This window comes from Juglans regia, chromosome 10 (assembly GCF_001411555.2).
Source record: "Juglans regia cultivar Chandler chromosome 10, Walnut 2.0, whole genome shotgun sequence".
Lineage (NCBI taxonomy): Eukaryota > Viridiplantae > Streptophyta > Magnoliopsida > Fagales > Juglandaceae > Juglans > Juglans regia.
The window spans coordinates 12,348,312-12,357,893 of NC_049910.1; the positions used below are offsets into that span (position 1 = coordinate 12,348,312).

A 9,582-nucleotide genomic window follows, 5' to 3' on the forward strand; every position below is an offset into this window, starting at 1 on the left:
AATAGTAAAGTAGAAAGGAAACATAGGAGTATCACAAACCTTGGACTAACCACGATGTTTCATGCCAAACCGCCACCTAGGTTCTGGCTAGACTGCTTTTCTACTGCAGTTTTCTTATTAAACAGATTGCAAGCTCTTGTGCTTAACATGAACTCGCCCTTCTTTAGACTTTATGCTAAACACCTTGATTATAGCATATTCAGAGCTCTTGTGTACAGATGTTTCCCATATCTTGGAGGGTTTAGGTCAAATAAACTTGAACCCATGTCCTTGCCATATGTCTTTATTGGCTATAGCAACAAACACAAAGGCTACAAATGCCTTTATTACTAACTGGTTGTATCTTTATCTCAAGGCATGTGGTGTTTGATGAATTTGTCCTACCTTACTCTAAACCCACCATGCTCTATGACGCTCCTTCCTACTGTTGAGGGGGAAATCTCAACTTTCACTGAATGGCACAAGGTTTTCTCTAAGGAGCCTATAAAGTAGTCACTACCTTCTGCTTATGCTCTTCCTTCCTCATCATCAAATCAAACTGAGATAATTTCCTCCTCCTCTCATATAGTTCCTACTTCCCCTCCATAAACAAATTGTCTACCTCATCCATCACAAAATGTATCTGTTCAACCTGCTATCTAGTCAACTCCACCTCCACATCCTATGCAAACCAGGTCTAGGTGTGGTATTCACAGACCAAACCATTGATATGCAAACTTGCATCACATAGTTCCCATTCTTGCTGAATTAAGGTCAGTTAAATCTACACCAAAACATCCTAGTTGGTCTGCTGCAATGGAAGAAGAAATCGATGCCCTTGCCAAAAATAATACTTGGGAACTAGTTCCACAAACTAATGGTATGAATATAGTTGGCTGCAAGTGGGTGTATAAAGCTAAGCTAAGGGCAGATAGTACTCTTGAAAGACTTAAAGCAAGACTGGCTGCTAAAGGTTTTAGTCAAGTTGATGGGTCAATTTTTCAGAAACTTTTTTCACCAGTTGTGAAACTTGCAAACATTAGAATTGTTCTTACTCTTGCCACTGTTAAACACTGGGAACTTCATCAACTAGATGTTAAGAATGCTTTTTTACATGATTTTCTTAACACTCTTGTTTACATGCAGCAACCACCTGTATATGTAGATCCACAACATCCTCACCTTGTGTGCAAGCTTAATCGTGCCTTGTATGGCCTTAAACAAGCTCCTCGAGCTTTGTTTGACAGGTTGAGTGACTTCCTTTTACAGCTTGGCTTCTACTCAAGCTCAGCAGATCCAAGTTTGTTTATTTGCCACTCAGACCATGAAGTTCTCATTCTTCTACTCTATATAGATGACATGGTAGTCAAAGGTGATACACAATCTCTATAGAGAGCTTGTGGTGCCAACCAAGATGATGAGGCATACACAATCTCTGTTTGGGGTGTATCCATTGCATTTTTAGTAGGTGTAGTCACCGAGTTTCGTGGTATCCCTTAACTGCTCACTGCAAATCCGAACGTCATTCCAAGGGAGTCTATAGTTGCAGGTGACGGAGAGATGGTTGAGGAAAGGGACACTGATGTAGATGGACTAGATGGCCTCCCTGATCATGAGATTCAATAGTTGGTTGTGAGTCTAGATGCTCATCCCTATGATGAGACCAAAAGCACCAAACAAGTAGATTTATCTGGATTTTTCAAGATAATGAATTTAATCATCGCCAATGACATCAATCCTCAACAACACAAGATTGAGGTTGGCATGAATCAGACGGTTTATGGTACGCATCGCTCGTGGGAAGCTTTTTGGCCTAGCAAGTTATATCTTTGCTAGGATTCGATCAGGGGTCTTGATCACATAATTTTTGGTAGCAAAGGGGGTCTAGGTAGATGTTGTTGAGAGTGTCTAGGAGCTGATTGGGCCTATCAACTCCTACACCTTGTCACGCAACAAGGGACACTCCAACAAGAGGCCTCGTGCTCCCACTACGAAGATGACCGAGATTCATGGAGATGCACACTCGACAGATCATGAGATATCGAGTGAGGCCTTTACACAAGGGGCAACATGCACTTCTATTCATGATAAGATTGCAGATATAGTTCATGCAGATAGTTGTGCACACACAATAGAGGTAATGGATGCAGTGCGTATAGAGATCCGCAGTGTCATCTCTAACGTACGTATAAAGATTACTAGCATCGTCACTGAGTTGGGTCAAGATGCGCAAACGACTCAGGTGATGATCTTGACTCAGTTGACACAGTTTGAGGCATGCCTAGCAGGAGTCGAGTTGGTGGTCCAGGACTCGGGGGTGTAGTGCCTCATTATATTTTCAGTTTCATAGTTTTTTGTATGGACATAAAATGTTTTTTAAAACTAATTTAACTATGAATCGTTGCTTGAACATCATTAAGCATCACTTCTATCGCAGTTATTTGTCCTTATATTCTCTAGTAACTGAGTTGTTTAACGTCCTCCTTTTCCTTTTCTAAATTATATATTGATCTTCATTCAATATATTCTTTAACTACTATTTCTTAATATAAATTAAATATTTGTCTCTAATTGATTTAGGTATTGTTTTGACATCAAAATGAATGAAAACTCTGATCATGTTCGAACGTATTCTATAAGCCTTTGAATGGTTTTTCCACTCCCGCCAAAGAAATCGATCCCGCCATATTCTCTTTTTGAACTATATTTATTCTGTTCGAACGTGTTCTAAGTTTAAGTTCGAATGTTAAACTTAATTTTTGAATGATTATATCATTTGGGACAACTTCTTCCATCTCAAAAACTATCGATTGAATGAAATATAAAGCGTTTGAACTATAATTGTTCTATTTTCAAGGACAATAAAAAATGATTCTTGTTCGAACAGTTATATAAGGCATTCTAAGGGTAAGTTGATTTCACGTTTAAATCAAATGCCATTTTTTAGTTCAAGCATAATTAATTTCTATTCAAAAGTTTATTTCTTTCATGATCGAACGTTTTATAAACTGTTTGAACTAAACATTTGGAGAAATGATATTTGCCGTCAATTTACAGTCATAAGTGCTCAAGCGCCATGCACTTATTTTGAAAAAAAATGAGTAAATATGATACCCATATTTTTAATAGTAAGCCACACTCTTTTCAAAAGCAATGTGCAGTGCTTGCACAAACCATAACTATGTCTAGCATTACTCAAGAGTTTATTAAGTACAATATTTTTTGTCCCTAAATAGCACCCCGTTCAAACGTAATATTTATTGCTTGAACGGTTAAGGGCTATTGTCAGTATTTAGGGAAGAAATTTGAATTTAATCCCTAAAAACAATTTTGGGACAATTTTATATCGTTAAAAAAAATATCCCGAAAGACCATTTTTTTTGTAGTGTTAATTTTAATTGTCTGCTGTAATGAAGACACTGGAAAATTTCATCTTCCATGATCAAGATCTTCTAATGTACCACAAGCCCAAAGAGAAATTATGAGAAAACAATAATAGAAATATGCTAATTGATTTGTTAATCCAAGATTATTGGTGAATATTTTTTCTAGCAAATAGTGCAAGATCGAACATACATATATGATCTGCAAAGTCACAAAACATTTATAATATATATTTAAAATTTACAAAAACTAATATCAATATTGTGTGTGTGTGTGTATATATATATATATATATATATATAAATATCAGGTTCTTCAACCCTAGTTAAATGCTTTGAGAGAGCAAATATCATGGCTAGCTTTATATTCTTTGTTTTTGTGATGTGCCACAAATGATTTGACCCAAATAAAAATTCTGAGAAAACAATAATAGAATTACATGTATACCCCAAAGTTTATGTCAACCCGTTGCAATTCGTCTGCACCAGTACATAAATAGAAATGCCAAAGTGGCTGACTTGTATATGGTGGCTTTGGGAATCCCATACTTTCCTTTTCCAAAAAGCCCCTTAAAAAATGGCCAGAAGCATAGCACCAACCACACACTACAAAAAGCCTCCCCTAGCCCAGATCCTGCATGTCGACCATCATAAGCTGGTGTATGTTGCAACTTTAACAAGCTCACTACCAAAGTAGTCAAATGAACTAGCAAAATGGTTGTCCCTGGCACAAAAATGGGCGAATCATTGAACGTGAACCGACCAACATCACTATGATCATCACCATCATTAGAGGCTTGTTCTTTTTGTGTAACCTCAAAGACTGTCTCGGATAATCCTAAGAGCTTGAGAAGAACACTAAGAAATCCAAATAACCATGCTGTCATTGTGGTTACTCTTGCCATTCTCTGGTTATTCCACCAAGCTCGCACCGACTGGCCAGCTCTCAAGTACTCGGATAAAGTGCATATGTTGTAAGTTAGAAAAAGAGAAACCGGTATATATAGAGCTGGTTCTTGGACCTATATATATATGTACAAACATTAATTCTTAACTTTTATAAAGAAGATAACACTATGGACATGATTTAGAATAATTCATTCATGTAGTCATGAGCTCCAACATGCAAATCTGGATTACTATCTATCTTGTCCAATTAGAGGAAAAGCAAGTTAAGAGAAAAACAAATTGAATAGCTTAGAAATAATGACATGCAAGCTTGATGCTCTATTTTTCTTTTTTTAAAAAAAGAAAAAGAAAAAAGAGTGGGGAGGGTTGGCCTGTGTAGCTTCCCCTTTTGGGAGTGATCATAAAGGCCTTCACTTGCTGGGGCATGTTCGGATTGAGCCATAGCTACAAACCCGTGAGGGGCAGCCTGTCACGTCAACCATATATACCAAAGTGTCTGCATGCAAAAGCCACCAAAACTTTGGTTCACAAGTTTTACTAAGGTAAGCTGTTTTGAACCTGTGATCTCAGACAAGAGAGGGAATAATGATCCCCTAGCTTTTGCCAACTGGACTAGCTACCACCTCTGTGCTAGCTTTATATTCTTGTTGGATGTAAGTTTTAGGGCTGCATGTTTTCATTTGAATCATTTAAATCTGCATGTAAGGGTTAAAATTGGAGGTTCTAGTTTATGAAACTAACCTTGGGTAAGAATTGGGAGTCGGCAATAATACAATAGGCAGAAAGGGCAGCATAGCATAACTCGAAGATGGGGCGTAGACCCCAAGTGAGGAGCCACATATAGGCCAAACATTGCCTCCATTGGAGCTTTGCATAAAGGGAGGCAAATATGGGACAACTTTTGCTGAATAGAATCTCAAGCAACCCGGTAGCCCACCTCTTTTGTTGGGTCATTGTAGTAGGGCCGCTCGAGGGGGCACACCCTAGAAAGGCAGGTGGGTCTGGCGTACAAGGGGCAGACCTCCAACCCTTCTTTTGAATCATTTGCCCAGTATTGACGTCCTCTGCTGTAGATCCATAGATCCAACCCACCTGATTTATACAGGATAACCACAAATATGAAAGACAACAAAATGAAGTAGAAAAAACCTATTTGAAAGTTTGCTTATTGATACAGTCAACATGTTTCGGATATAGGAGCCTTCTATATTTGTTAGTACTGGTGTTTTAACTGTTTTCTCTATAAATATAATAGACTCCACAGCAAGTAATATAGGAGTACTTTTCTTGGATTAAGTAATACTAGGTCAAATAATAAGGGGATAGAGTTTTCTTTCTTGGCTAGTCATTTTTGGAGTACTCTTTATCATCACTAGTACCATTAATCTTATCATTAGTACTCTCTTGTTGCCAAAGTAAGAATGAGTAAGACCAAGAATGCACTTTGGCACGTAACAGCTGACCTTTGTACCCCAGCTAGTGCCATACTCATACCCACAGCCGGCTATTTCGTTTGTTGCCTCCACATTGCTCTGAAGATTAATGTATGGTTCATGCCCAGTTTTTCCTTTTAAAGCATCAACAGCTGATTTTATAAACTCCTTTGAATTTCCAAATCCTGAAAGCAAAGCCTCAGCCAATTTTCCTGTGAAAATGAGAAGTTGAAAAACATTTATTTTCATACAAAATGGAAAAAACTCATCAACTATAAGGGTCGGAACTATATATAGTTTTAGCGATATTAAGAATTAGGTGATGAGATAGGAAGTCATAAAAAGGGAAACTTCAAGAAAGCATTTTTTTAGTAAAAAAAAGTACATGTTACTTCACGTACCATCAATTGAATCTACATTATCTGGGGATAAACCATAGATAATCTTCCTTCTGTGAAAACAACCTGTTCCACCATAAAGCGGTCCTTGAATTCCGTCTATTCCACGTCCTATATACTATGTACATAAGCAAAATAAAATCATTTCTCTCTGTATATATATGAAATTTTGTAAGAATGAAAGAAAAATAGAAGGAAAAAAAGCTATCTTTTAAGTTCAAGATTTAAAACCACCTCGAACAAAACCACCAGCTGATTGCCATAAGGATCATCCTTTAATCCATCGTAGAATCGTTGCGGGAACTGAACATATGCAATTTCTGATTCACTCTTGGAATCCAATAACACGCACATTGCATGTAGAACGACTTTTGGATTGTTCACAAACATATCGCAGTCCACATTTAACATGTACGGAGCGTTCGTCATCAATGCAGAGACTCTGGTCTATATAATAATATATATATATATATATATATTTGACATAAACAAGTGGAAATTAAGAGTATTATATAAATCAATCAGATAAACACCATGCAGTAATTTATAAATTCTTGCGTGGGGGGAGTTTTAATTGAACTCCTCATAAAAAAATGTCATGTCTTACTAGAGCGTTCATGGCACCGGCTTTGTAATGATGCGGATGTTTGTGCTTCTTCTCCCTAGATATATAGACCAAATGGGGTAACCCATCCGGAAGGCATTCCTTATTCTCCCACAAAACCTGAAACACGATTATCCGCAAGTCATTTTGGAACTTAAACGGTAAATTATTAAATCCTGATCACACCCCCACAAAAATACTGCCAATATCATATATAATCTCAAACACATCTTCGGATGATGCAGTAATAGGAATCGTTACAATTAGTCACCTCCCAACAAACAATTAATGATAAAATGGAAGATAAAATGCCAACATTAATGATATATAGATCATATTTATAATGAAAATAGCATATATAATAATTATATTACTTCTTAATGAAAGCATAAAAAGAAATATAAAAAGATGTCAAATTACCTCCCAAGTTTGCATCACCACAAAAGTTTGAGATAATTACTCTTGATAACAAAATAAAAACGTGCAAAAAAAAAAACAAAAAAAACAATTGATGGGTGGCTACAGAAGCTGTAAATCTAGTTTGTGGGGCTTTTCCTTTAGTTTATCATCCGAATTTACATGCGAGCTATGTGTGTACCCAAGTGACATTATCTATAGACAAGATTTTTGGCAGTTTTATGATATTAGTTAGACCATGAATTTTTTCAAATGCAGCCATGATTCGTGAATAACCAAGACAATTATAAGTTTGTCGGATTCCATCATAAATTGGTATATGTCCCTGCAGCCAAATGAAAAGTTTAAAATTTACCTTAATAATAGTTGGATGGTTTTTGCGTTGTAAATTTGAGAATTCTGCAAAATCCCCTGTAAAATCACATGGTCGAACAGAGTTTTTGACCGCCACCTCGATTTTGTTGGAAAGCTGCTCATACTCATTCTACATGAGACGAAGACAAAAAGGCTTTTTTAAGACATTAAATTTATGATTAATTTATGGAAGGAAATTAAGTTAGACATATTCTAACTCTGACAAGCATTAATGAATTATTATTACCTTCATCCTTTTCCATTCCTGTTGGAACTCCTTTGTGCTATCTCTGAACGTTATAATAGTATCATTGGAAAAGTATCTAAAAGGAGCTCTAACTTGAATATATATCATACTTCTTACAAAAAGGTACCCAAAGTTTGGCAAACTTTGAGGCCTCGACAAGGGAATAGTAGGTAAGAGGAGAACAACCATCATCCGATACATAGCAAGCAAGCTTCTGAGGTGGGTAATCTACTGCCAACAAAGAGAGCACTGTGTTTACAGTGATGATAGGAGGTTCTAGCACAGGGTCCGCAGTTGTCACAAACATGTCCACTGACGGAAGCTCATCAGTTTCCCTATCAAGAATATCGTCATGATTAAAGTTATATTCAATAAAATGAGGCATAATGAAAGATAATTGTCACAATATTTCTTAGAAATTAATTGGAAATTTCTATTATCAATCCTTCACTCTTATTATCATTTGTTCGATAGATCTTGTGCATATATATAAATATATATTCCAACAAATTATGCAGCAAAAACATCATCTACAGAAGATAGCTAGAACGGTATATATAGATGATGTTACCTTTGCAAAAGATGGTCCGGGTAAGTTTTGAATATCACAGGATTCCATTTTAGGTTGAGGACTAGAGACCAAACGAAGGTGAACCATGACTCACAGAGGAAGGCAAGGAGCCAAGTGGGCCCATGGTTTTTGAGGTGGAGGAGACGATAAGTAAGGAGAGAAAGGAGTAGGAAAAAGATTATGATATCCAAGGTTCTTTGCACAGTGTTTTTAAGAGGTGTTTTTTCATATAAAGGGAGAGAGATGAGGCTCGCCATGGAGGATGAGTAGATATCAAGGCACGCAGCTTCAGTGGGAAAACCTGCATTGTTGTGTTATCTAATATATAGGTGAATTCGTAATTGCCTTGATGGCTATGATCTGTTGCGTCTGCGGCAGAGTCATGTCAGGCTGGGAGGTGGATATGTCGCATGTGGTACTACATTACCGAGCCTGTCAAAATAATTAATCACTTGAATATTCTTCAAACCGATTCAAGTCACGAAACCATATCGTCTAGAACAGCCTAGCGTGGAAGGGTTTTGTCAACATGAGTAGTGAGTACTAGTGATTTTCCAAAAGCTCGGACCACATGTTAACGAGTGGAACATGCGAGTGAGTGGACAGATCGAACACAGAAATTGTCATCCAGCCTCTTCCATTATATGTCTGCGAGCTAGCTTCATCGTCTTTTCATTATTATTTTTTATTTTGTTTGTATGTTTCCTGCCAACTTGAATTGAAGTTGTCTTCAAGTAGAAATGATTTTTTATACACAACGATATAGAAACAGTTACGTGTCGAAATTGTTTTGTTCAATATTTGTATCCAATTAGAAATATTGCACGTTCTATATGGGCCCTCACCTTCCTCCTTCATAACTCGTGAGAATAATAATTTTTCGGGGTCAGTTTTAGATGGTTTGGCTTTTCTCTCTCGCCAATGATGAGTCTCTCTCTCTTGCCGTAAGTGCAAGGTTTTCTCCCCTCTACATTTGGGTGTGTGTTTTTCACTCTTATTGCTATTTCTGTTTGTGTAATTGTGACTTTTTGTCAATATTTTGAATACCGTACCGGACGTCGTACTGATTAAGGCACTGGAATGAAATATTTCGATATTAGTACCGTTTCGAAATAGCGTTTCGGGATAATGTTTTGGGATAGTCGATGTATAAATAAATTATATATATAAATATATATAAAAATTATATTCCAAAATAATAGTCTATATATAAATAAGTTATATATAAATGCATATATATAAAAATTATAAATAATCTAGTCTGAATTAGGGGTTAAAAAATAAGTT

The 9,582-nt window shown here is 36.6% G+C and overlaps 1 pseudogene; it reads right to left on the reverse strand.

The window, feature by feature from the left end:
* Positions 1-3,696: 3,696 nt before the first annotated feature.
* Positions 3,697-8,708, reverse strand: LOC109011636 (annotated as a pseudogene).
* Positions 8,709-9,582: the final 874 nt, after the last annotated feature.